At 39.1% G+C, this 25990-nt stretch overlaps 1 protein-coding gene across 1 annotated transcript in view; it reads left to right on the plus strand.

Moving 5' to 3' along the window:
* TACR1 (tachykinin receptor 1) overlaps nt 1–25990 on the plus strand; it is a 189523-nt gene that overhangs the window by 129121 nt on the left and 34412 nt on the right. The gene's annotated exons all lie outside the window — the stretch shown is intronic.

A 25990-nucleotide genomic window follows, 5' to 3' on the forward strand; every position in this document is an offset into this window, starting at 1 on the left:
CGGATTGTTCCCGGCGGAACAACCTAGAGTCCGAGCAGTGTGGACAGGGAGGCTACACGCGCCGTGAGCGGGGGCAGACCCAGGGTGGCTGAGGCACTGCGAGCCCACGCCAGTGTTATTTGTTTGCAGCATCCCTCCCTCCCTCCCCACAGCGCGACTGAACAAGTAAGCCTAAAAAAAAAAAAAAAGTGTCCTCCACCGTGCCCTTTGAGTCAGGGCGGAAACCAGATACTGAAGAGACTAGCAAACAGAAGAAGATATAACAGAGGGAAACGCCTTGGAAGCTACAGGCAATAGATCAAAACCCTGTGGTTACTACGGACTACATAGGAAGGGGCCTATAGATCTTGAGAAATATAAATCTGACCAAGGAACTAGCCAAAAATGAACTGAACCCACAACACCCACAAAAAAAAAAAAAACCCAAAAAAGCCCTAGATATATTTTTATTATTTTTACGATCATTCTTTCTTTTTTTTTTTTAATAAAAAAAAAAAAATTTTAAGTCCTCTATTGTTCCTTTAATTTTCACTTTTATAACCTATTACTTTGCAAAAAAAAAAAAAAAGACCCTATTTTTTTTCTTCTTCAGCAAACTTCATATATATATATTTTATAATTTTTTGACCTTGTTTTTTTTTTGTTTGTTTTTTTCTTCTTTTCTTTAACACTGTATTTTTGAAATTCCAAACTCTACTCTAGATTTTTAATTTTCGCTTTTTGGTATATGTTATCAATTTTGTACCTATAGTTTTTTTTATATAATTTCTGTGACTTTTTTTTTTTTTTTTCTTCTTCTCTGTTTCTTTCTCTTCTTCTTTTATATAACATTGTATATCTGAAATTCCAAACTTTACTCTAGATTTTTAATTTATGCTTTTTGGTATTTGATATCAATTTTGTACCTGTATTTTCTTTATAATTTTTGTGACATTGTTCGTATTTGTTTGTTTGTTTTCTCTCTTTATTTTTCTTCTTCTTTTTTTTTTTTTTTTTTTTAACATTGTATTTTTGAAATTCCAAACTCTACTCTAGATTTTTAATTTTTGCTTTCTGGTATTAGTTATCAATTTTGTACCTGTACTCTCTTTATAATTTTTGCGACCTTGTTTGTTTTTGTTTGTTCGTTTTTTCTTTCTTTTCCTTCTTCTTTTCTTTAACATCGTATTTTTGAAATTCCAAACTCTACTCTAGATTTTTAATTTTCGCTTTCTGGTATTAGTTATCAATTTTGTACCTGTACTTTCTTTATAATTTTCACGACCTTGTTTGTTTTTGTTTGTTCGTTCTTTCTCTCTTTCTTTTCCTTCTTCTTTTCTTTAACATCGTATTTTTAAAATTCCAAACTCTACTCTAGATTTTTAATTTTTGCTTTTATGTATTTGTTACCAATTTTGTACCTTTAAGGACCCAATCTTCAGGACCCATTTTTCACTAGGGAGTGAGATTACTGGCTTGACTGCTCTCTCTCCCTTTGTACCCTCCTTTTTCTCCACCAGGTCGCCTGTGTCTCCTCCCTAACCCCTCTCTACTCTACCCAACTCTGTGAATTTCTGTGTGTTCCAGACGGTGGAGAACACTTAGGGAACTGATTACTGGCTGGATCTGTCTCCCTCCTTTTCATTCCCCCCTTTTATCCTTCTGGCCACCTCTGTTACCTTCCTCCTTCTTCTCTTCTCTGTATAACCCCGTGAACATCTCTGAGTGGTCCAGTTGTGGAGTGCACATAAGGAAGTGACTACTGGCTAGCCCACTCTCTCCACTATTGATTCACCTCATCTCATTTGGGTCACCTCTAACTCCCTCCTCCCTCTTCTCTTCTCCATGTAACCCTGTGAACCTCTCTGAGTGACCCTCACTGTAGAGAAACTTATCATCTTTAATGTAGATGTTTTATCAGTTGTGCTGTATAGAAGGAGAAGTTTTGAAACTACTGTAAAAATAAGACCGATAATCGGAAGCAGGAGACTTAAGTCTAAACCCTGACTCCAGGGAACTCCTGACTCCAAGGAACATTCATTGACAGGAGCTCATCAATTGCCTCCATACCGACACTGAAACCAAGCACCACACAAGGGCCAATAAGTTCCAGGGCAAGACATACCAAGCAAATTCTCCAGCAACAAAGGAACACAGCCCTGAGCTTCAAGATACAGGCTGCCGAAAGTCACCCCAAAACTATAGACATCTCATAACTCATTACTGGACATTTCATTGCACTCCAGAGAGAAGAAATACAGCTCCACCCACCAGAACACCGACACAAGCTTCCCTAACCAGGAAACCTTGACAAGCCACCTGTACAAACCCACACACAGTGAGGAAACGCCATAATAAAGAGAACTCCACAAACTGCCAGAATACAGAAAGGACACCCCAAACTCAGCAATTTAAACAAGATGAAGAGACAGAGGAATACTCAGCAGATAAAGGAACAGGATAAATGCCCACCAAACCAAACAAAAGAGGAAGAGATAGGGAATCTACCTGATAAAGAATTCCGAATAATGATAGTGAAATTGATCCAAAATCTTGAAACTAAAATGGAATCACAGATAAATAGCCTGGAGACAAGGATTGAGAAGATGCAAGAAAGGTTTAACAAGGACCTAGAAGAAATAAAAAAGAGTCAATATATAATGAATAATGCAATAAGTGAAATTAAAAACACTCTGGAGGCAACAAATAGTAGAATAACAGAGGCAGAAGACAGGATTAGTGAATTAGAAGATAGAATGGTAGAAATAAATGAATCAGAGAGGATAAAAGAAAAACGAATTAAAAGAAATGAGGACAATCTCAGAGACCTCCAGGACAATATTAAACGCTACAACATTCGAATCATAGGGGTTCCAGAAGAAGAAGACAAAAAGAAAGACCATGAGAAAATACTTGAGGAGATAATAGTGGAAAACTTCCCTAAAATGGGGAAGGAAATAATCACCCAAGTCCAAGAAACCCAGAGAGTACCAAACAGGATAAACCCAAGGAGAAACACCCCAAGACACATATTAATCAAATTAACAAAGATCAAACACAAAGAACAAATATTAAAAGCAGCAAGGGAAAAACAACAAATAACACACAAGGGAATTCCCATAAGGATAACAGCTGATCTTTCAATAGAAACTCTTCAAGCCAGGAGGGAATGGCAAGACATACTTAAAATGATGAAAGAAAATAACCTACAGCCCAGATTATTGTACCCAGCAAGGATCTCATTCAAGTATGAAGGAGAAATCAAAAGCTTTTCAGACAAGCAAAGGCTGAGAGAATTCTGCACCACCAAACCAGCTCTCCAACAAATACTAAAGGATATTCTCTAGACAGGAAACACAAAAACGGTGTATAAACTCGAACCCAAAACAATAAAGTAAATGGCAACGGGAACATACTTATCAGTAATTACCTTAAATGTAAATGGGTTGAATGCCCCAACCAAAAGACAAAGACTGGCTGAATGGATACAAAAACAAGACCCCTACATATGTTGTCTACAAGAGACCCACCTCAAAACAGGGGACACATACAGACTAAAAGTGAAGGGCTGGAAAAAGATTTTCCATGCAAATAGGGACCAAAAGAAAGCAGGAGTAGCAATACTCATATCAGATAAAATAGACTTTAAAACAAAGGCTGTGAAAAGAGACAAAGAAGGTCACTACATAATGATCAAAGGATCAATCCAAGAAGAAGATATAACAATTATAAATATATATGCACCCAACACGGGAGCACCACAGTACGTAAGACAAATGCTAACAAGTATGAAAGGAGAAATTAACAATAACACAATAATAGTGGGAGACTTTAATACCCCACTTACACCTATGGATAGATCAACTAAACAGAAAATTAACAAGGAAACACAAACTTTAAACGATACAATAGACCAGTTAGACCTAATTGATATCTATAGGTCATTTCATCCCAAAACAATGAATTTCACCTTTTTCTCAAGCGCACATGGAACCTTCTCCAGGATAGATCACATCCTGGGCCATAAAGCTAGCCTTGGTAAATTCAAAAAAATAGAAATCATTCCAAGCATTTTTTCTGACCACAATGCAGTAAGATTAGATCTCAATTACAGGAGAAAAACTATTAAAAATGCCAACATATGGAGGCTGAACAACACGCTGCTGAATAACCAACAAATCACAGAAGAAATCAAAAAAGAAATCAAAATTTGCATAGAAACGAATGAAAATGAAAACACAACAACCCAAAACCTGTGGGACACGGTAAAAGCAGTCCTAAGGGGAAAGTTCATAGCAATACAGGCACACCTCAAGAAACAAGAAAAAAGTCAAATAAATAACCTAACTCTACACCTAAAGCAACTAGAAAAGGAAGAAATGAAGAACCCCAGGGTTAGTAGAAGGAAAGAAATCTTAAAAATTAGAGCAGAAATAAATGCAAAAGAAACAAAAGAGACCATAGCAAAAATCAACAAAACCAAAAGCTGGTTCTTTGAAAGGATAAATAAAATTGACAAACCATTAGCCAGACTCATCAAGAAACAAAGGGAGAAAAATCAAATCAACAAAATTAGAAACGAAAATGGAGAGATCACAACAGACAACACAGAAATACAAAGGATCATAAGAGACTACTATCAACAATTATATGCCAATAAAATGGACAACGTGGAAGAAATGGACAAATTCTTAGAAAAGTACAACTTTCCAAAACTGGACCAGGAAGAAATAGAAAATCTTAACAGACCCATCACAAGCATGGAAATTGAAACTGTAATCAAAAATCTTCCAGCAAACAAAAGCCCCGGTCCAGACGGCTTCACAGCTGAATTCTACCAAAAATTTAGAGAAGAGCTAACACCTATCCTGCTCAAACTCTTCCAGAAAATTGCAGAGGAAGGTAAACTTCCAAACTCATTCTATGAGGCCACCATCACCCTAATACCAAAACCTGACAAAGATCCCACAAAAAAAGAAAACTACAGGCCAATATCACTGATGAACATAGATGCAAAAATCCTTAACAAAATTCTAGCAATCAGAATCCAACAACACATTAAAAAGATCATACACCATGATCAAGTGGGCTTTATCCCAGGGATGCAAGGATTCTTCAATATCCGCAAATCAATCAATGTAATACACCACATTAACAAATTGAAAAATAAAAACCATATGATTATCTCAATAGATGCAGAGAAAGCCTTTGACAAAATTCAACATCCATTTATGATAAAAACTCTCCAGAAAGCAGGAATAGAAGGAACATACCTCAACATAATAAAAGCTATATATGACAAACCCACAGCAAACATTATCCTCAATGGTGAAAAGTTGAAAGCATTTCCTCTAAAGTCAGGAACAAGACAAGGGTGCCCACTTTCACCATTACTATTCAACATAGTTTTGGAAGTTTTGGCCACAGCAATCAGAGCAGAAAAAGAAATAAAAGGAATCCAAATTGGAAAAGAAGAAGTAAAACTCTCACTATTTGCAGATGACATGATCCTCTACATAGAAAACCCTAAAGAGTCCACCAGAAAATTACTAGAAATAATCAATGACTACAGTAAAGTTGCAGGATATAAAATCAACACACAGAAATCCCTTGCATTCCTATACACTAATAATGAGAAAACAGAAAGAGAAATTAAGGAAACAATTCCATTCACCATTGCAACGGAAAGAATAAAATACTTAGGAATATATCTACCTAAAGAAACTAAAGACCTATATATAGAAAACTATAAAACACTGGTGAAAGAAATCAAAGAGGACACTAATAGATGGAGAAATATACCATGTTCATGGATTGGAAGAATCAATATAGTGAAAATGAGTATACTACCCAAAGCAATTTATAGATTCAATGCAATCCCTATCAAGCTACCAACAGTATTCTTCACAGAGCTAGAACAAATAATTTCACAATTTGTATGGAAATACAAAAAACCTCGAATAGCCAAAGCGATCTTGAGAAAGAAGAATGGAACTGGAGGAATCAACCTACCTGACTTCAGGCTCTACTACAAAGCCACAGTTATCAAGACAGTATGGTACTGGCACAAAGACAGAAATATTGATCAATGGAATAAAATAGAAAGCCCAGAGATAAATCCACGCACATATGGACACCTTATCTTCGACAAAGGAGGCAAGAATATACAATGGATTAAAGACAATCTCTTTAACAAGTGGTGCTGGGAAATCTGGTCAACCACTTGTAAAAGAATGAAACTGGACCACTTTCTAACACCATACACAAAAATAAACTCAAAATGGATTAAAGATCTAAACGTAAGACCAGAAACTATAAAACTCCTAGAGGAGAACATAGGCAAAACACTCTCCGACATACATCACAGCAGGATCCTCTATGACCCACCTCCCAGAATATTGGAAATAAAAGCAAAAATAAACAAATGGGACCTAATTAACCTTAAAAGCTTCTGCACATCAAAGGAAACTATTAGCAAGGTGAAAAGACAGCCTTCAGAATGGGAGAAAATAATAGCAAATGAAGCAACCGACAAACAACTAATCTCAAAAATATACAAGCAACTCCTACAGCTCAACTCCAGAAAAATAAACGACCCAATCAAAAAATGGGCCAAAGAACTAAATAGACATTTCTCCAAAGAAGACATACAGATGGCTAACAAACACATGAAAAGATGCTCAACATCACTCATTATCAGAGAAATGCAAATCAAAACCACAATGAGGGACCATTTCACACCAGTCAGAATGGCTGCGATCCAAAAGTCTACAAATAATAAATGCTGGAGAGGGTGTGGAGAAAAGGGAACCCTCTTACACTGTTGGTGGGAATGCAAACTAGTACAGCCACTATGGAGAACAGTGTGGAGATTCCTTAAAAAACTGGAAATAGAACTGCCTTATGATCCAGCAATCCCACTGCTGGGCATAAACACTGAGGAAACCAGAAGGGAAAGAGACACGTGTACCCCAATGTTCATCGCAGCACTGTTTATAATAGCCAAGACATGGAAGCAACCTAGATGTCCATCAGCGGATGAATGGATAGGAAAGCTGTGGTACATATACACAATGGAGTATTACTCAGCCATTAAAAAGAATACATTTGAATCAGTTCTAATGAGGTGGATGAAACTGGAGCCTATTGTACAGAGTGAAGTAAGCCAGAAGGAAAAACATAAATACAGTATACTAACGCATATATATGGAATTTAGAAAGATGGTAACAATAACCTGGTGTACGAGACAGCTAAAGAGACACTGATGTATAGAACAGTCTTATGGACTCTGTGGGAGAGGGAGAGGGTGGGAAGATTTGGGAGAATGGCAATGAAACATATAAAATATCATGTAGGAAACGAGTTGCCAGTCCAGGTTCGATGCATGATGCTGGATGCTTGGGGCTGGTGCACTGGGACGGCCCAGAGGGATGGTATGGGGAGGGAGGAGGGAGGAGGGTTCGGGATGGGGAGCGCATGTGTGCCTGTGGAGGATTCATTTTGATGTTTGGCAAAACTAATACAATTATGTAGGGTTTAAAAATAAAATAAAATTGGAAGAAAAAAAAAAAAAAGAAAAAAAAAAAAAATAATTTACTTGTACATATTCACCCTTTTTCTCAATTTTTAAAATATATCTGTCTAATTAATGCCATCATTTTTTATAAAGAATATAATCTGTGAATAAGTCAGTGGTTTGATAAAATCAGCAATCTTTAAAGTTAACATTTTTTAACATATTTGAAATTCCTAATATATTTAATGCACTCAACTATGTAGACTATAATATTTTAATTGAAAAACTACACTGCAGTTGCTAAAGTCCCTGGTAAAATCAGAGCATATGTGTTAAGTGGAAGTTATTATAAACATTACATTTTTTATTTAGATGTTTAAATATTGATATGAATTAAGTTCACAAATGCTGTCATTTTTTTCTTTCTTCAGAAAAAGTTTGACAAATAAGCGTTTTTTAATGAATTGCTATAAAATCATAGAGCTTTCCATTTCATTCTATTCTTATATATATTATCATCAAATTATCCAACTGGAAATAGTGTGCACACATGAGAGGAGAGGGAGGGGGAAATTTCACAAACTATAGGTCCTATTTATGTTGGTTGAATATCATACCTTTGGGGGAGCAATTATGAATTATATCAACCAAATCTAATTTCAAGAGCATTCCTTGAAACATAGCTTTTTGATTTAGAACGAATATTGTTTATTCTTATCAATATTTCATAAAAATTTAGATTCATGTTTTTTTCAGTGAAATATCATAATAAAAATAATCTTAACATTAATATTTAACTTTTGAACTGAATTTGAAATAGCATTCATAATAATGTGAAATATTTATCCTTCAACTGAATGCACTTCCAAGTCTTTATATCATGTCTAAAAATATCAAAGCACTATAAGAATTAACTAATTTTTTATTGAAAACATTTCTGATAAAAATCTGTTTTTTTCCCAATTCTGTGTAGAATTCTTATGCTGATGGAGGTGGTGCACTAATAGTTAAAGCTTTACTTGTAGTGGAATCCGCCTTGCCAATGCAGGAGAGGTGGGTTCAATCCCTGATTCGGGAGGATCCTCTGGAGAAGGAAATGGCAACCCACTCCAGTATTCTTGCCAGGAAGTCCTCTAAGACAGAGGAGCCTGGGAGGCTACAGTCCATGGGGTCGCAAAAGAGTTGGGCACAACTTAGCCACTAAACAATAGCCAACAAGACCATTTCAAGTAGAAAAGGAAAATTTAATATATTAATAGAAGAGTCATTTGATCTAAATGTAAATTTATGCTTTACAGAGTGATAAGTAAACACGCTTTTCTAAAATACAGATGATATTTTATTTTATTTTTGACTTTGCAATATTGTATTGGTTTTGCCATATATCAGGATGAATCTGCCACAGGTATACATGTAAAAAAAATAATAAAATAAAATGCTTTCCATGAAAAAAAAAAAAACAAAAAACAAAAAACCAGGTCTGAGTTTGTGAGTAGTGAGGTTTATTTTCATATGTTGTTGTCATTCAGTTGCTAAGTCACGTCTGACTCTTTGGGACCTCACGGACTGTACCACACCAGGCTCCGCTGTCCTCCACTATCTCCCAGTTTGCTCAAATTCATGTCCACTGAGTCAGTGATACTATCTAATCATCTCATCCTCTGCCACCCCCTTCTTTTGTGTTGAATCTCTCCCAGGGTCTTTTCCAATGAGTCAGCTCTTTCCATCAGGTGGCCAAAGTATTGGAGTTTCAGCTTCAGCATCAGTCCTTCCAATGAATATTCAAGGTTGATTTCCTTTAGGATTGACTAGTTTGATCTCTTTGCAATCTAAGGGACTGTCAAGGGTCTTCTCCAGCACCACCACATTTTCAAAAGCATTAATTCTTTGGCACTCAGCCTCCTTTATGATCCAACTCTCACGTCCATACATGACTACTGGAAAAACAACTTTGACTATACAGATCTTTGTCAGCAAAATGATGTCTCTGCTTTTTTTTTTAAATTTGTTTATTTTATTTTAAATTTTATTTTATTTTTTAACTTTACAATATTGTATTGGTTTTGCCACATATCGAAATGAATCCACCACAGGTATACATGTGTTCCCCATCCTGAACCCTCCTCCCTCCTCCCTCCCCATACCATCCCTCTGGGTCATCCCAGTGCACCAGCCCCAAGCATCCAGTATCGTGCATCGAACCTGGACTGGCGACTCGTTTCATATATGATATTATACATGTTTCAATGCCATTTATTTATTTTAATTGGAGGATAATTACTTTACAACATTATGGTGGTTTTTGCCATATATCAACATGAATCAGCATGTCTCTGCTTTTTAACACTCTGCCGAGGTTTGTCATAATGTTCATTCCAAGCAGCAAGGGTCTTTTAATTTCATGGCTGCAGTCACAGTCCACAATGATTTTGCAGCTCAAGAGAATAAAATCTGCCACTGCTTCCACCTTTTCCCCTTCTATTTGCCATGAAGTGATGGGAACAAATGCCATTATCTTAATTGTTTTAATGTTGAGCTTCAAGCCAACTTTTCACTCTCCTCTTGCATCTTCACCAAGAGTCTCTTTAGTTCCTCTTCACATTCTGCCTTAGAATGTGAAGAGGACTTTCACATGTAGATTCCAAGCCCTGGTGGAATCAATTCTTTGGCCATCAGCCTTCTTCATGAAGGTTGAGATTGTTGATGTTTCTCCCGGCAATCTTGATTCCAGCTTGTGATTCATCCATCCTGGCATTTCACATGATGTAATCAGCATAAAGGGCTTCCCTGGTGGCTCAGTGTTAAAGAATCCCCCTCCCAGTGCAGGAGATGCAGGTTTGATCTCTAGTCAGGAAAATCCCTTAGAGTAGGAAATGGCAACCGACTCCTGTATTCAAAAGTATTCCAACCAGTAAAATTCCATTGACAGAGGATCCTGGCCGGCTGCAGTCCATGGGATCACAAAGAGTGGGACATGACTGAGTACATAGACACTCACTCTGCATATAAGATAAATAACAGTGACAATTTATAGCCTTATTGTACTCCTTTCCCAATTTGGAACCAGTCAATTGTTCCATGTATGGTTCTAACTAGTGCTTCTAGACCTACATACAGGTTTCTCAGGAGACAGGTAAGATGGTCTGGTGTTCCCATCTCTTTAAGAATTTTCCACAGTTTGTTGTGATCCACACAAAGGCTTTAGCATAGTTAATGAAGTAGAAGTAGATGTTTTTCTGAAATACTCTTGTTTTTTCTATGATCCAATCAGTTCAGTCACTTCAGTCACTCAGTCTTGTCCAACTCTTTGTGACCCCAAGAATTACAGCACGCCAGGCCTCCCTGTCTATCACCAACTCCTAGAATTTACCCAAACTCATGTCTATTGAGTCAGTGATGCCATCCAGCCATCATATCCTCTGTTGTCCCCTTCTCCTCCTGCCCCCAATCCCTCCCAGCATCAGGGTCTTTTCCAATGAGTCAACTCTTCCCATGAAGTGGCCAAAGTATTGGAGTTTCAACTTCAGCATCAGTCCTTCCAAAACACCCAGAACCAATCTCCTTTAGGATGGACTGGTTAGACCTCCTTGCAATCCAAGGGACTCTCAAGAGTCTTCTCCAACACCACAGTTCAAAAGCATCAATTCTTTGGTGCTCAGCTTTCTTCACAGTCCAACTCTCACATCCATACATGACCACTGGAAAAACCATAACCTTGACTAGACGGACCTTTGTTGGCAAAGTAAGGTCTCAGCTTTCAATATGCTATCTAGGTTGATCATAACTTTTCTTCCAAGGAGTAAGCATCTTTTAATTTAATGGCTGCAGTCACCATCTGCAGTGATTTTGGAGCCCCAAAAAATAAAGTCTGACACTGTTTCCACTGTTACCCCATCTATTTCCCACGAAGTGATGGGACCAGATGCCATGATCTTTGTTTTCTGAATGTTGAGCTTTAAGCCAACTTTTTCACTCTCCTCTTTCACCCTCATCAAGAGGCTTTTTAGTTCCTCTTCACTTTCTGCCATAAGGGTGGTGTCATCTGCATATCTGAGGTTATTGATATTTCTTCTGGCAATCTTGATTCCAGCTTGTGCTTCTTCCAGCCCAGCGTTTCTCATGATGTATTTTGTATATAAGTTAAATAAGCAGGCCTTGACATACTCCTTTTCCTATTTGGAACCAGTCTGTTGTTCCATGTCCAGTTCTAACTGTTGCTTCCTGACCTGCATACAAATTTCTCAAGAGGCAGGTCAGGTGGTCTGGTATTCCCATCTCTTTCAGAATTTTCCACAGTTTATTGTGATCCACAAAGTCAAAGGCTGTGGCATAGTCAATAAAGCAGAAATAGATGTTTTTCTGGAACTCTCTTGCTTTTTCTATGATCCAGCAGATGTTGGCAATTTGATCTCTGGTTCGTCTGCCTTTTCTAAATCCAACTTGAATATCTGGAAATTCACAGTTCATGTGTTGCTGAAGCCTGGCTTGGAGAATTTTGAGCATTACTTTACTAGCGTGTGAGATGAGTGCAATTGTGCGATAGTTTGAGCATTCTTTGGCATTGCCTTTCTTTGGGATTGGAATGAAAACTGACCTTTTCCAGTCCTGTGGCCACTGCTGAGTCTTCCAAATTTGCTGGCATATTGAGTGCAGCACTTTCACAACATCATCTTTCAGGATTTGAAATAGCTCAACTGGAATTCCATCACCTCCACTAGCTTTCTTCCTAGTGATGCCTTCTAAGGCCCACTTGACTTCACCTTCCAGGATGTCTGGCTCTAGGTCAGTGATCACACCATCGTGATTATCTGGGTCATGAAGCTCTTTGTTATACAGTTCTTCTGTGTATTATTGCCACCTCTTCTTAATATCTTCTGCTTCTGTTAGGTCCATATCATTTCTGTCCTTTATCGAGCCCATCTTTGCATGAAATGTTCCCTTGATATCTCTAATTTTCTTGAAGAGATCTCTAGTCTTTCCCATTCTGTTGTTTTCCTCTATTTCTTTGCATTGATCACTGAGGAAGGCTTTCTTATCTCTCCTTGCTATTCTTTGGAACTCTGCATTCAGATGCTTATATCTTTCTTTTTCTCCTTTGCTTTTTGCTTCTCTTCTTTTCACAGCTATTTGTAAGGCCTCCTCAGACAGTCATTTTGCTTTTTTTCATTTCTTTTCCATGGGGATGGTCTTGATCCCTGCCCCCTGTACAATGTCATGAACCTCCATCCATAGTCCATCAGGCACTCTGTCTATCAGCTCTAGTCCCTTAAATCTATTTCTCACTTCCACTGTATAATCATAAGGGATTTGATTTAGGTCATACCTGAATGGTCAGTGGTTTTTCTTACTTTCTTCAATATACGTCTGAATTTGGCAATAAGGAGTTCATGATCTGAGTCACAGTCAGCTCCCAGTCTTGTTTTTGCTGACTGTATAGAGCTTCTCCATCTTTGGTTGCAAAGAATATAATCAATCTGATTTTGGTGTTTACCATCTGGTGATATCCATGTGTAGAGTCTTCTCTTGTGTATTGGGAGAGGGTGTTTGTTATGACCAGTGCATTCTCTTGGCAAAACTCTATTAGCCTTTGCCCTGCTTCATTCCGTACTCCAAGGCCAAATTTGCCTGTTACTCCAGGTGTTTCTTGCATTCCTACTTTTGCATTCCAGTCCCCTATAATAAAAAGGACATCTTTTTTGGGTGTTAGTTCTAAAAGGTCTTATAGGTCTTCATAGAACCATTCAACTTCAGCTTCTTCAGCGTTACTGGTTGGGGCATAGACTTGGATTACTATGATATTGAATGGTTTGCCTTGGAAACGAACAGAGATCATACTGTCATTTTTGAGATTGCATCCAAGTACTGCATTTCAGACTTTTGTTGACCATGATGGCTACTCCATTTCTTCCAAGGGATTCCTGCCCACAGTAGTAGATATAATGGTCATCTGAGTTAAATTCACCCATTCCAGTCCATTTTAGTTCGCTGATTCCTAGAATGTCGACATTCACTCTTGCCATCTCCTGTTTGAGCACTTCCAATTTGCCTTGATTCATGGACCTGACATTCCAGGTTCCTATGCAATATTGCTCTTTACAGCATTGGACCTTGCTTCTATCACCAGTCGCATCCACAACTGGGTATTGTTTTTGCTTTGGCTCCATCCCTTCATTCTTTCTCTAGTTATTTCTCCACTGATCTCCGGTAGCATATTGAGCACCTACTGACCCGTGGAGTTCCCCTTTCAGTATCCTATCATTTTGACTTTTCATACTGTTCATGGGGTTCTCAAGGCCAGAATACTGAAGTGGTTTGTCATTCCCTTCTCCAGTGGACCACATTCTATTAGATCTCTCCACCATAACCCATCTGTCCTGGGTGGCCCCACATGGCATGGCTTATGATCCAATGGACATTGGCAATTTGATTTCTGGTTCCTCTGCCTCTTTGAAACCCCAGCTTGTACATCTGGAAGTTCTCAATTCATGTATTGCTGAAGCCTAGCTTGAAGGATTTTGAGTATAACTTTAATAGCATGTGGGACTTCCATGGTGGCTCAGACGGTAAAGTGTCTGCCTACAATGCAGGAGACCCAGGTTTGATTCCTGGGTCGGGAAGATCCCCTGGAGAAGGAAATAGAAACCCACTCCAGTACTCTTGCCTGGAAAACTTTAACAGCATCATCTTTCAGGACTTCAAACAGCTCAGAAAAATTTCATCACCTCCACGAGTTTTGCTAGTAGTAATGCTTCCTAAGGCCCACTAGACTTCACATTCCAGGATGTCCAGCTCTAGGTAAGTGACCAAACCCTTGTGGTTATCTGGGTTATTAAGACTTTTTTTTCTGTATATTCTTGCCACCCCTTCTTAATCTCTTCTGCTTCTGTTTAGGTCTTTATTGTTTCTGTCCTTTATCATGCCTGCCTTTGTGTGAAATGTTCCCTTGATATCTCCAATTTTCTTGAAGTCATCTTTAGTCTTTCCCATTCTATTGTTTTCCTCTGTTTCTTTTTATTGTTCATCGAAGAAGGCCTTCTTATCTCTCCTTGCTATTCTCTGGAACTCTTCATTTAAACGTTTGCTTTTTATGCTTAAATTATGCCCACTCTTCTTTTCTATTAGTAAAATATTCTTTGACAAATGTACCATATATGATAAGCTTACAGCAAACATTACTCTCAATGGTGAAAAACTGAAAGCATTCCCCCTAAGATCAGGAACAAGACAAGGGTGTCCACTTTCCCTGCTATTATTCAACATAGTTCTGAAAGTTCTAGCTACAAGTATCAGAGAAAAAAAAGAAATAAAAGGAATCCAGATCAGAAAAGAAGTAAAGCTCTCACTGTTTGCAGATGACATGACACTGTACATAGAAAACCCTAAAGATTGTGTCAGAAAATTACTGTAACTAATCAGTGAACTTAGCAAAGTTGCAAGATACAAAATCAATACACAGAAATCACTTGCATTTCTATATACTAACAATGAAAAATCAGAAAGATAAATTAAGGAATCAATCCCATTTACCATTGCAACAAAAAGAATTAAATATCTAGGAATAAACTTACCTTAGGAGACAAAAGAACTGTACACAGAAAATTATAAGACACTAATGAAAGAAATCAAAGATGACATAAACAGATGGAGAGATATTCCATGTTCCTGGCTAGGAAGAATCAATACTGTTAAAATGACTATAATATTAAATGCAATCTACAGATTCAATGTGATCCCTATCAAATTACCAGTGACATTTTTCACAGAACTAGAATAAAAAATTTCACAATTCATATGGAGACACAAAAGACACCAAATAGTAAAAGCAGTGTTGAGAAAGAAGAATGGAGCTGGAGGAATCAACCTTCCTGACCTCAGATTATACTTCAAAGCTGCAGTCATCAAGACAGTTTGGTACTGGCACAAAAATGGAAATATAGACCAATGGAACAAGACAGAAAGCCCAGAAGTAAACCCATGCACCTATGGGTACCTTATTTTTGACAAAGGAGTCAAGAAATACAGTGGGGCAAAGACAGACTTTTCAATAAATGGTGTTGGGAAAACTGGACAGTTCAGTTCAGTCAGTCAGTCGTGTCCGACTCTTTGTGACCTCATGAATCGCAGCATGCCAGGCCTCCCTGTCCATCACCATCTCCCAGAGTTCACTCAAACTCACAACTATATGTGAAAGAATTAAATTAGAACATTTCCTAACATCATACACAAAGATAAACTCGAAATAGATTAAAGATCTAAATATAAGACCAGAAACTATAAAACTCTTAGAGGAAAACATAAGCAGAACACTCAGTTACATAAATCAAAGCAAGATCCTCTATGACCCACCTCCTAGAGTAATGGAAATAAAAGCAAAAGTAAACAAGTGGGACCTGATTAAACTTAAAAGCTTTTGCACATCAAAGGAAACTATAAGCAAGGTGAAAAGACAACCCTCAGAATGGGAGAAAATAGTAAGAAATGAAACAAGTGACAAAGGATTAATTTCCAAAATATACAAGCAGCTCATACAAGTCAACACCAGAAAAACAAACAATCCAATCAAAAAATGGGGAAAAGACCTAAACAGACATTTCTCCAAAGAAGACATACAGATGGCTAGCAAACACATGAAAAGATGTTCAACATCGCTTATTATTAGAGAAATGCAAATCAAAACCACCATAAGATATCACCTCACAGCAGTCAGAATGGGCATCATCAAAAAGTCTACAAACAATAAATACTGGAGAGGGTGTGGAGAAAAGGGAACACTCTGCACTGTTGATGGGAATGTAAATTGATACAGCCACTATGGAACGGTAGGGAGATTCTTCTAAAAAACACTAGGAATAAAGCCACCATATGACCCAGCAATTCCACTCCTAGGCATATATCCTGAGGAAACCAAAACTGAAAAAGACACATGTATTACATTGCTCATTGCAGCACTATTTACAATGGCTAGAACATGAAGCAATCCAGATGTCCATTGACAGATGAATGGATAAAAAAGTTGTGGTACGTATACACAATGGAGTATTACTCAACCATAAAAAGGAATGCATTTGAGTCAGTTCTGATGAGGTGGATGAACCTAGAACCTATTATACAGAGTGAAGTAAGTCAGAAAGGAAAGATAAATACCATATTCTAAAGCATATATACGGAATCTAGAAAAACGGTACTGAAGAATTTAATTACGGGGCAGCAGTGGAGAAACAGACATAGAGAACAGACTTGTTGATGTGGGGAAATGGGAGGAGAGGGTGAGATGTGTGGAAAGAGTAACATGGAAACTTACATTCAGTTCAGTTCAGTTCAGTCGCTCAGTCGTGTCCGACTCTTTGCAACCCCATGAATTGCAGCACACCAGGCCTCCCTGTCCATCACCAACTCCCGGAGTTCACTCAAACTCACGTCCATCCAGTCAGTGATGCCATCCAGCCATCTCATCCTCTGTCGTCCCCTTCTCCTCCTGCCCCAAATCCCTCCCAGCATCAGAGTATTTTCCAATGAGTCAACTCTTTGCATGAGGTGGCCAAAGTACTGGAGTTTCAGCTTTAGCATCATTCCTTCCAAAGAAATCCAGGGCTGATCTCCCTTAGAATGGACTGGTTGGATCTCCTTGCAGTCCAAGGCACTCTCAAGAGTCTTCTCCAACACCACAGTTCAAAAGCATCAATTCTTTGGTGCTCAGCTTTCTTCACAGTCCAACTCTCACATCCATACATGACCACAGGAAAAACCATAGCCTTGACTAGACGGACCTTTGTTGGCAAAGTAAGGTCTCTGCTTTTCAATATGCTATCTAGGTTGATCATAACTTTTCTTCCAAGGAGTAAGCATCTTTTAATTTAATGGCTGCAGTCACCATCTGCAGTGATTTTGGAGCCCCCAAAAATAAAGTCTGACACTGTTTCCACTGTTTCCCATCTATTTCCCATGAAGTGATGGGACCAGATGCCATGATCATCGTTTTCTGAATGTTGAGCTTTAAGCCAACTTTTTCACTCTCCTCTTTCACTTTCATCAAGAGGCTTTTGAGTTCCTCTTCACTTTCTGCCATAAGGGTGGTGTCATCTGCATATCTGAGATTATTGATATTTCTCCTAGAAATCTTGATTCCAGCTTGTGCTTCTTCCAGACCAGCGTTTCTCATGGTGTACTCTGCATAGAAGTTAAATAAGCAGGGTGACAATATACAGCCTTGACGTACTCCTTTTCCTATTTGGAACCAGTCTGTTGTTCCATGTCCAGTTCTAACTGTTGCTTCCTGACCTGCATATAGGTTTCTCAAGAGGCAGGTCAGGTGGTCTGGTATTCCCATCTCTTTCAGAATTTTCCACAGTTTATTGTGATCCACACAGTCAAAGGCTTTGGCATAGTCAATAAAGCAGAAACAGATGTTTTTCTGGAACTCTCTTGTTTGTTTGATGATCCAGTGGATGTCGGTAATTTGATCTCTGGTTCCTCTGCCTTTTCTAAAACCAACTTGAACATCTGGAAGTTCACGGTTCAAGTATTGCTGAAGCCTGGCTTGGAGAATTTTGAGCATTACTTTACTACCACATGTAAAATAGATAGCCAACGGGAAAATGCTGTATGGCTAAGGAAACTCAAACAGGGGCTCTGTATCAACCCAGAGGGGTGGGAAGGGGAGGGAGATGGGAGGGAAATTCAAAAGGGAGAGGATATATGTATACCTATGGCTGATTCATGTTGAGGTTTTATAGAAAACAACAAAATTCTGTAAAGCAATTATCCTTCAATGAAAAATAAGTTAATTTAAAAAATACACATATACTTTGCCAGATGTAGTGACAATGACAATCAGCAGTAGCTTAGTTTAGTTTAGTTTAGCTTAGGTTAATTTTCAATATCCTTACTTGACTCTGTAAGACACTGAAAAAAAACCTATATCAGTTCTCAAATTTTATTTAAAATTTTTACATGAAATATGGAAGTCTTATAGATCTTGAGGTTTTAAGCAAAGGAGTCCTAGAGTTGGCCTCACCACGCTAAGCCACCTTTAGGACACTAATTGTGTGCTACGCACTAGTGAAGGGCAGGTATCCCCTCAAGAACAGGTGTGTCCATCCCCTGACAAATAGATCCTACTGTGGAAGGGGGTGCACCAGCCTTTTAAGCTCTAAAAGTCTGATGTCAGGGAGGCCCTGGATTGAGCCAGCGAATCCGCCTGGTGCTGAATCTGTTTAATGATCTATAGCCTTTTGAGCCTCCAGTACTCTTGCCTGGAAAATCCCATGGACAGAGGAGCCTGGTGGGCTGCAGTCCATGGGGTCACTATGGTCGGACACAACTGAGCGACTTCACTTTCACTTTTCACTTTCATGCATTGGAGAAGGAAATGGCAACCCACTCCAGTGTTCTTGCCTGGAGAATCCCAAGGATGGGGGAGCCTGGTGGGCTGCCGTCTATGGGGTCACAGAGAGTCGGACACGACTGAAGCAACTTAGCAGCAGCAGCAGCAGCCTTTTGATTAGACCAGCCCCAATACTCAGTTTATTTAGTGGTCGTATTTCCCCCTAAAATGGTTTATGTATCAGATTCCTGAGAGGGTGGTTAGTATGTGCATACCTGTGAAGCTATGTGTGCTGACAAAAGGAGGGTTCTGGGGCTCAGAGACTGAGGCCAGCCCCTACACTGGCCTTTTCCAAACTTATTAAGGAAAATGCCCTTGGGAGTCTCTTGGTGCCTGGCCAGTCAGCCATCCCCTGAGGCACATTTGTGTACCACAGAAACACATTTTCTTCCAAAATGCAGCAAAGTGCACTAGTGAGTCTGTCTCTAAGGAGGAATTTGGGTAACTGCCCTAAACTAGATGCCACTGAGGATTTAAACTATTTAAAACTGGTGAATTGGGGTTCCCTCTCAGAGTATCGTCTTTTCACATGTAGGAGTCACCTGCCTCAGAATCGCTGAGGGACTTACTAAAATTCATGTTCCCAGGCTTTCCCTCAGAATTTCTAGGGTAGGGCAAAGAAATCAGCATTTTTAAAGCTGACTCACAGTGATTTTTTTTTTTTTTTACACGTTCTGAGACTATTTGCCATGAAGATGGAAGAAACGGGGTTAAATATGATGGGAATATCTCTTGTCTTTCTGCTTCTAACCCAGGAAATCACCTCCTTATCTTAAGAAACATTTTTGTTGCTATTGTCAGGGTGGTACCAAAACAATTTTTCAGCAACCAAAACAGGTTTTCACCAGCGAATTGTACTCAGAGAGAGTCTGAAATAAACAGGGGTTACCTTAATTTGGGCTGCTGTAACAAATTGCCATAGGCTAGGTGGCTTAAAAAACATTTCTTTCTCACAGTTTTGAAGGCTGGTTAAGTCCAAGATCAAGGTGCTAGCCCATTCTGTTCCTGTGAGAACCTTCCTCCTGGTTTGTGGAGGGACACCTTCTTGCTGCATCCTTCATGGCAGAGGGATCATTTCTGTCTTGTTTTAAGAGCACTACTCTCATGATGAGGGCTCCACCCTCATGACCCAGTTACCTCCCAAAGACTCCTGTCTTCTAAAACCAGCCCACTGAGGGTTAGAGTTTCAACAGCCCTTTGGGGGAACACAAACATTCAGTTCATAACAGAGGTCTTTCTTGGGAGTCATAGTGAAGAGCAAAGGGGTCTCGAGGTTGAACCCTTGCTCGTCCCCTTCCCACTCCTGATTTTCTTGTCCTAGGGAGAGGGGAAAGTAAGGAGTGACCTGCACTACCCATGGTTTCCCCAGGTGGACACTGGTACCCTCAGGGCTCCACTTTTCAGACAAATTCAGCACAAAACAAGCACAACTCATGTGACTGGGTGGACCAGGAGGGGTTAGATAAATAGTGTCACAATGACAAAGGATATGTGATTCGATAGAAATGAGGATGCTAAAGAATCTTAACCTTTCAAGGTTTCACTTATCCCTCCAATCTGTGGTACCCTGGGGCTTCCTGGGACACTATTTCTATAGTATGAAAGTACAATGATGAGTGGAAAAAGAAATAAACACCTGAATTAAAACCCTAGCTCAAACCACATTAGTCAAAGAACATATTTGAACCTCAAATTAAATTGCAAAATTGGGGTGATAAAGCCCAATCTTAACAGAATTGTTTAAACAGAGTAACACATGGTAATTTTTTGGATTGCAGTTGGTGCCAAATCAAGGTAGCTCGAACCAATGTATTCACCCAGCCCTTGTTCCCAAGGTTTCCCGTGGTTTCCATGGCCATCTTCAACCTCAATTCTCCCACCTTATGTTTTCTCCTGATATTTTCTCCCCTCTCAAGCCCAGCTCTTCAAGGAATTCTAGGAAACCAGGCTAATTGTGGTCATATTAATTTATGCTGCTTGTTTTGCTGCTGCTGCTAAGTCACTTCAGTCGTGTCCGACTCTGTGCGACCCCATAGACCGCAGCCCACTAGGCTCCTCTGTCCCTGGGATTCTCCAGGCAAGAATACTGGAGTGGGTTGCCATTTCCTTCTCCATGCTGCTTGTTTTAGCACTTCTCTTATTGATGTCATCAACTGCTTTCCTGTGGCCAGTCTTCTCAGATCTCTAATTCTGCCCCACCTCCATCCTTGACTCAGTAGATGGCTCATGTCAACCACACCAAGAAAACAAAAGCTGAAACTTCCTTCTCTTCTCTCTCCGCCTCTGCAATTGAGCCCTGTTTCTGCTCCTTCTGAACTCTTCCTAGCTAACCTCCTCGTCATACTGAAATTGACTCCAGTCATTCACCCACAGATCATGCAGTGCTCACCACAAACTAAAAATTGGCCTTCTGACTGCCTCCCCACTTTCTCCTTCTCACCACAAACATCTGTACTATGCTTGTTACAGTTATTTTTTTCATTGATATATTTCTTTGTTCTTGCTTTCTGGCTTTGTTCCCAACATGATACTGAAATTGCTCATTACTGACCTCATCACTGTCAAATCCAGAACTCTTCCAATGTTGTAAGAGCATAATAGAAAGTAAAGTAAAGGAAGACAGAAAATACCATTTCCTGAGCAGCCACTATTTTCTAAGCACTAATCTGGGGACTAGTTAGGTGGTAAGATTAGGGGTTTAAAGTTTTAAATGTTGTGGTAAGAAGTCCATGCTTAATCTGGTAGGCAATTGGAAGCCTAAACAGGGAGGTCATTTGTATCAGAGATCACAGCTAAGTAGCAGAAAACTTAATCCATGGTTGATAATATAGGGAGAAGAAAGATATCCATGGTCCCTGCTTTCATGTAGCTTATAGATAACTTGGAAGACAAAGCTAAGGTGCCTGAAATGAAGAACTGTATGAGGCATCAAGTAATCAAAAACTAAGAAGATGTTCAAACCAGTCAATCATAAAGGAAATCAGTCTTGAACATTCATTGAGAGGACTGATGCTGAAGCTGAAGCTCCAATACTTTGGCCACCTGATGCGAAGAACTGACTCATTTGAAAAGACCCTGATGCTGGGAATGATTGAAGGCAGGAGGAAAAGGGGATGACAGAGGATGAGATGGTTGGATGGCATTATCGACTCAGTGGACATGAGTTTGAGCAAGCCTGGGGAGATGGTGATGGACAGGGAAGTCTGGGGTGCTGAAGCCTGTGGGGTGGCAAAGAGTTGGACATGACTGAATGACTGAACTGAACTAAGTAGATCTTAAGTGGTAAAGGAGATTAAAGGAAGAGGAGGAATTATGAGGACTAGAATGGTCTAGAGAAGCTCCTAGTATCAGGAGATGGACTTTGAAGAAGGGTAGGTGTTGGATTGATGCCAGAAGAAGGGAGAGAATCACAATAGCATTAATAATATAAGTGAAGGTACAGTATTAGTCTTACTTCTGTAATCGTAGCTCAGCCTCTTCTCTATGCAGTACAGTGAAGCAGAGTAGGCAAAGTTTAAGGGCCAGGTAATAAATATTTTAGGCTTTGTAGTCCCTATGGTCTCTGTCACAACTATTCCCCTCAGCAGAAGGGGGAAGCAGCTACTAACTAGATTCTCTTTGGCCAATTTAAGGAGGTATGATAATCTTCAACACTCCCTCATTAAAAATGTCTGTCCTCTCACATATGACTCACAATAGGCTTTAAACTGAGTATTGTAGTCTCCTTGATAATTTCTTGTGAACACACAAATTGCATTGCTCAATTTGTTAATGAAAACTATAGACTAGCAGCCTGTGTGGGTCATGTCATAATGGTCTATTCTCTATGCTGAGAAATTCTGGTTGAGGTACAAAAAGTAAAGCATTTGTCTTTCCCAAATATTTCAGCCAACCAAGAGTCTTTGGGTTCAGGGTTCAAGATAGGAAAAAGCTGTGGAAATACAAAAATGAATCCAGATGTAAGCTGGAAAACAAGGTATGACCACATTCCAAGTCACCGATGTAGACACAATTAAATTCTGTGTCTGAGTTTTTTTTTTTTTAATTTATTTATTTTAATTGGTGGCTAATTACTTTACAATGTGTCTGATGTTTTAAGCTATGCTACTTTTCAGTGAATTACCTGTATTATCAAATGCTGTGAAAATTTTTGTACTTAACATATGAGCTTACTCTTGAAAACTGTGTTTTCCCTGCTGTAAGAGAAAAGTATCCATTTTTCTTCAGAGCTTATTTAAACAGAAATGATAGAAATGTAAAGGGCTGGAATAAGAACAGATCTGTTTTCCATTCCCATTTCAACCCTGAGTGACTTTAACGAAGCAATCACCTTCCCTGTACTTCATTTTTTCAATTTAAAATGGAGTTAGCAATATCTGTCCCGTACCTCAAGTCCCCTAGAAGTAATGAGATGAAGTCAAATCCACTTTTCAGAAACACCTTTACAATGAAACTACTGCACATAGAAAATGTGACATTTATGCACCTTCTGCAAGCCAATGACTGTTCATGTTGTTCCACACTTGATAAACTAAATTTCGTTAGACTTTATCACAAGAAAAGAAAAATGGCCACTACCTGGCCATCTGCTAGTGGTTACTATGCCAAGATTTTCTTTGTAGAGAGAAAATACTATCAGGGCACAGTCAGGAAAGAGGGCACTCAGCATGAGGGCCAAGAGTCTGGGCACTTCATCCAAACTTGAGGACATGAATGGTTATTAGTCACCAAATATTATGATTAGGATTACTTTGGTTATTTTAAGTGCTTTTCAGGTGCCAGAGGCTACAGTACAAAAACACCCACATTTATAAGCAACTTACTTTATAAAGAAATGTTTACTAATACCAGTAAGCATCAATCAAAGTAATTTTAAACAGTGCCCCACCAAAAATAGCAGCATTTTAAATGCTCAACAGAATGCTGAAGTACAAGCTTCATTTCTGCTGCATGTATAGTGCCCCTTGACTCAGTGTTCATCACAAGCTCCAGCAGCCACGGCAGAAGCTCAGCCCAGATCTGTCCCTGATCGTTAATACAGCAAGGAATATTCCACTGCAGTGATAGTCAGTTAAGCTAACCTCGAGGTGACCAAAACATGTAGAATTAAGAACTATCTAGAGAGGTTGAAGTTATAGAAACAAAAGTAAGTTATATAAACAAAACATTTATCAATGTCCACTGATACTCAGAAAAAAGCAAATCTTGGATAAAATGCAATCTTGTTCTTGATGGGATTATAATTATCTGAGGAAGTTTGCAAAGCCCATGCCATGGTGGTAAAGACTGGACCAAGGTAAACACCAGAAAATGACATCATGACATGGTAAGGAACTGATGAGATGGCTGGATGGCATCACTGACTCGATGGACGTGAGTCTGAGTGAATTCCGGGAGTTGGTGATGGACAGGGAGGCCTGGCGTGCTGCAATTCATGGGGTCACAAAGAGTCGGACACGACTGAGCGACTAAACGGAAATGAAAGGAACTGGGAGGTGGGGTGTGCAGTGTACAATTAATTCAAACACATAAAAATGCATGTTGTTTTATTAATGAGTTATTGAAATACCAGTTGCCTAAATGAAATACTGAATGCTCCAGGTCCCAGCTGAAGTTTGGGGCCACCTGGTGGCAATATCTATTCAGACGTCAATTATCTGTGCCCTGTGGCTGAGGCCTTAAAAATAGCTGAGAAAAGAAGAGAAGCCAAAGGCAAAGGAGAAAAAGAAAGATATACCCATTGAATGCAGAGTTTCAAAGAATAGCAAGGAGAGATAAGAAAGCCTTCCTCAGTGATCAGTGCAAAGAAATAGAGGAAAACAATAGAATGGGAAAGACTAGAGGTCTCTTCAAGAAAATTAGAGATACCAGGGGAACATTTCATGTAAAGAAGGGCTCAGTAAAGGATAGAAATGGTATGGACCTAACAGAAGCAGAAGCTATTAAGAAGAAGTGGTAAGAATACAGAAGAACTATACAAAAAAAGAACTTAATGACCCAGATAACCATGATGGCATGATGACTCACCTAGAGCCAGACATCCTGGAATGCGAAGTCAGTCGGCCTTAGGAAACCTTGGGAAGCATCACTAGGAACAAAGCTAGTGGAAGTGATAGAATTCTAGTTGAGCTATTTCAAATCCTAAAAGACGATGCTGTGAAAGTGCTGCACTCAATATGCCAGCAAATTTGGAAAACTCAGCAGTGGCCACAGGACTGGAAAAGGTCAGTTTTCATTCCAATCCCAAAGAAAGGCAATTCCAAAGAATGCTCAGACTACCACACAACTGCACTCATCTCATACACTAGCAAAGTAATGTTCAAAATTCTCCAAGCCAGACTTCAACAGTTTATGAACCGTGAACTTCCAGATGTTTAAGGTGGATTTAGAAAAGGCAGAGGAACCAGAGATCAAATTGCCACCATCTGTTGGATCATCGAAAAAGCAAAAGAGTTCCAGAAAAACATCTATTTCTGCTTTATTGACTATGCCAAAGCCTTTGACTGTGTGGATCACAACAAACTGTGAAAAATTATTCAAGAGGTGGGGATACCAGACCCCCTGACCTGCCTCTTGAGAAATCTGTATGCAGGTCAAGAAGCAACAGTTAGAACTGGACATGGAACAACAGACTGGTTCCAAATCGGGAAAGGAGTACATCAAGGCTGTATATTGTCACCCTGCTTATTTAACTTATATGCAGAGTACATCATGCAAAATGCCAGGTTGGATGAAGCACAAGCTGGAATTAAGGTTGCTGGGAGAAATATCAATTACCTCATATATGCAGATGACACCACACTTATGGCAGAAAGCAAAGAAGAACTAAAGAGCCTCTTGATGAAAGTGAAAGAAGAGAGTGAAAAAATCGGCTTAAAGCTCAACATTCAGAAAACTAAGATCATAGTATCTGGTCCTTTCACTTCATGGCAAATAGCTGGGGAAACAATGGAAACAGTGACAAACTTTATTTTGGGGGGCTCCAAAATCACTGCAGATGGTGATGGCAGCCATCAAATTAAAAGACTTGCTCTTTGGAAGAAAAGTTATGACCAACCTAGACAGCATATTAAAAAGCAGAGATATTACTTTTCCAACAAAGATCCATCTA

Source organism: Bos taurus, chromosome 11 (assembly GCF_002263795.3).
Source record: "Bos taurus isolate L1 Dominette 01449 registration number 42190680 breed Hereford chromosome 11, ARS-UCD2.0, whole genome shotgun sequence".
NCBI classification, from domain to species: Eukaryota; Metazoa; Chordata; class Mammalia; order Artiodactyla; family Bovidae; genus Bos; species Bos taurus.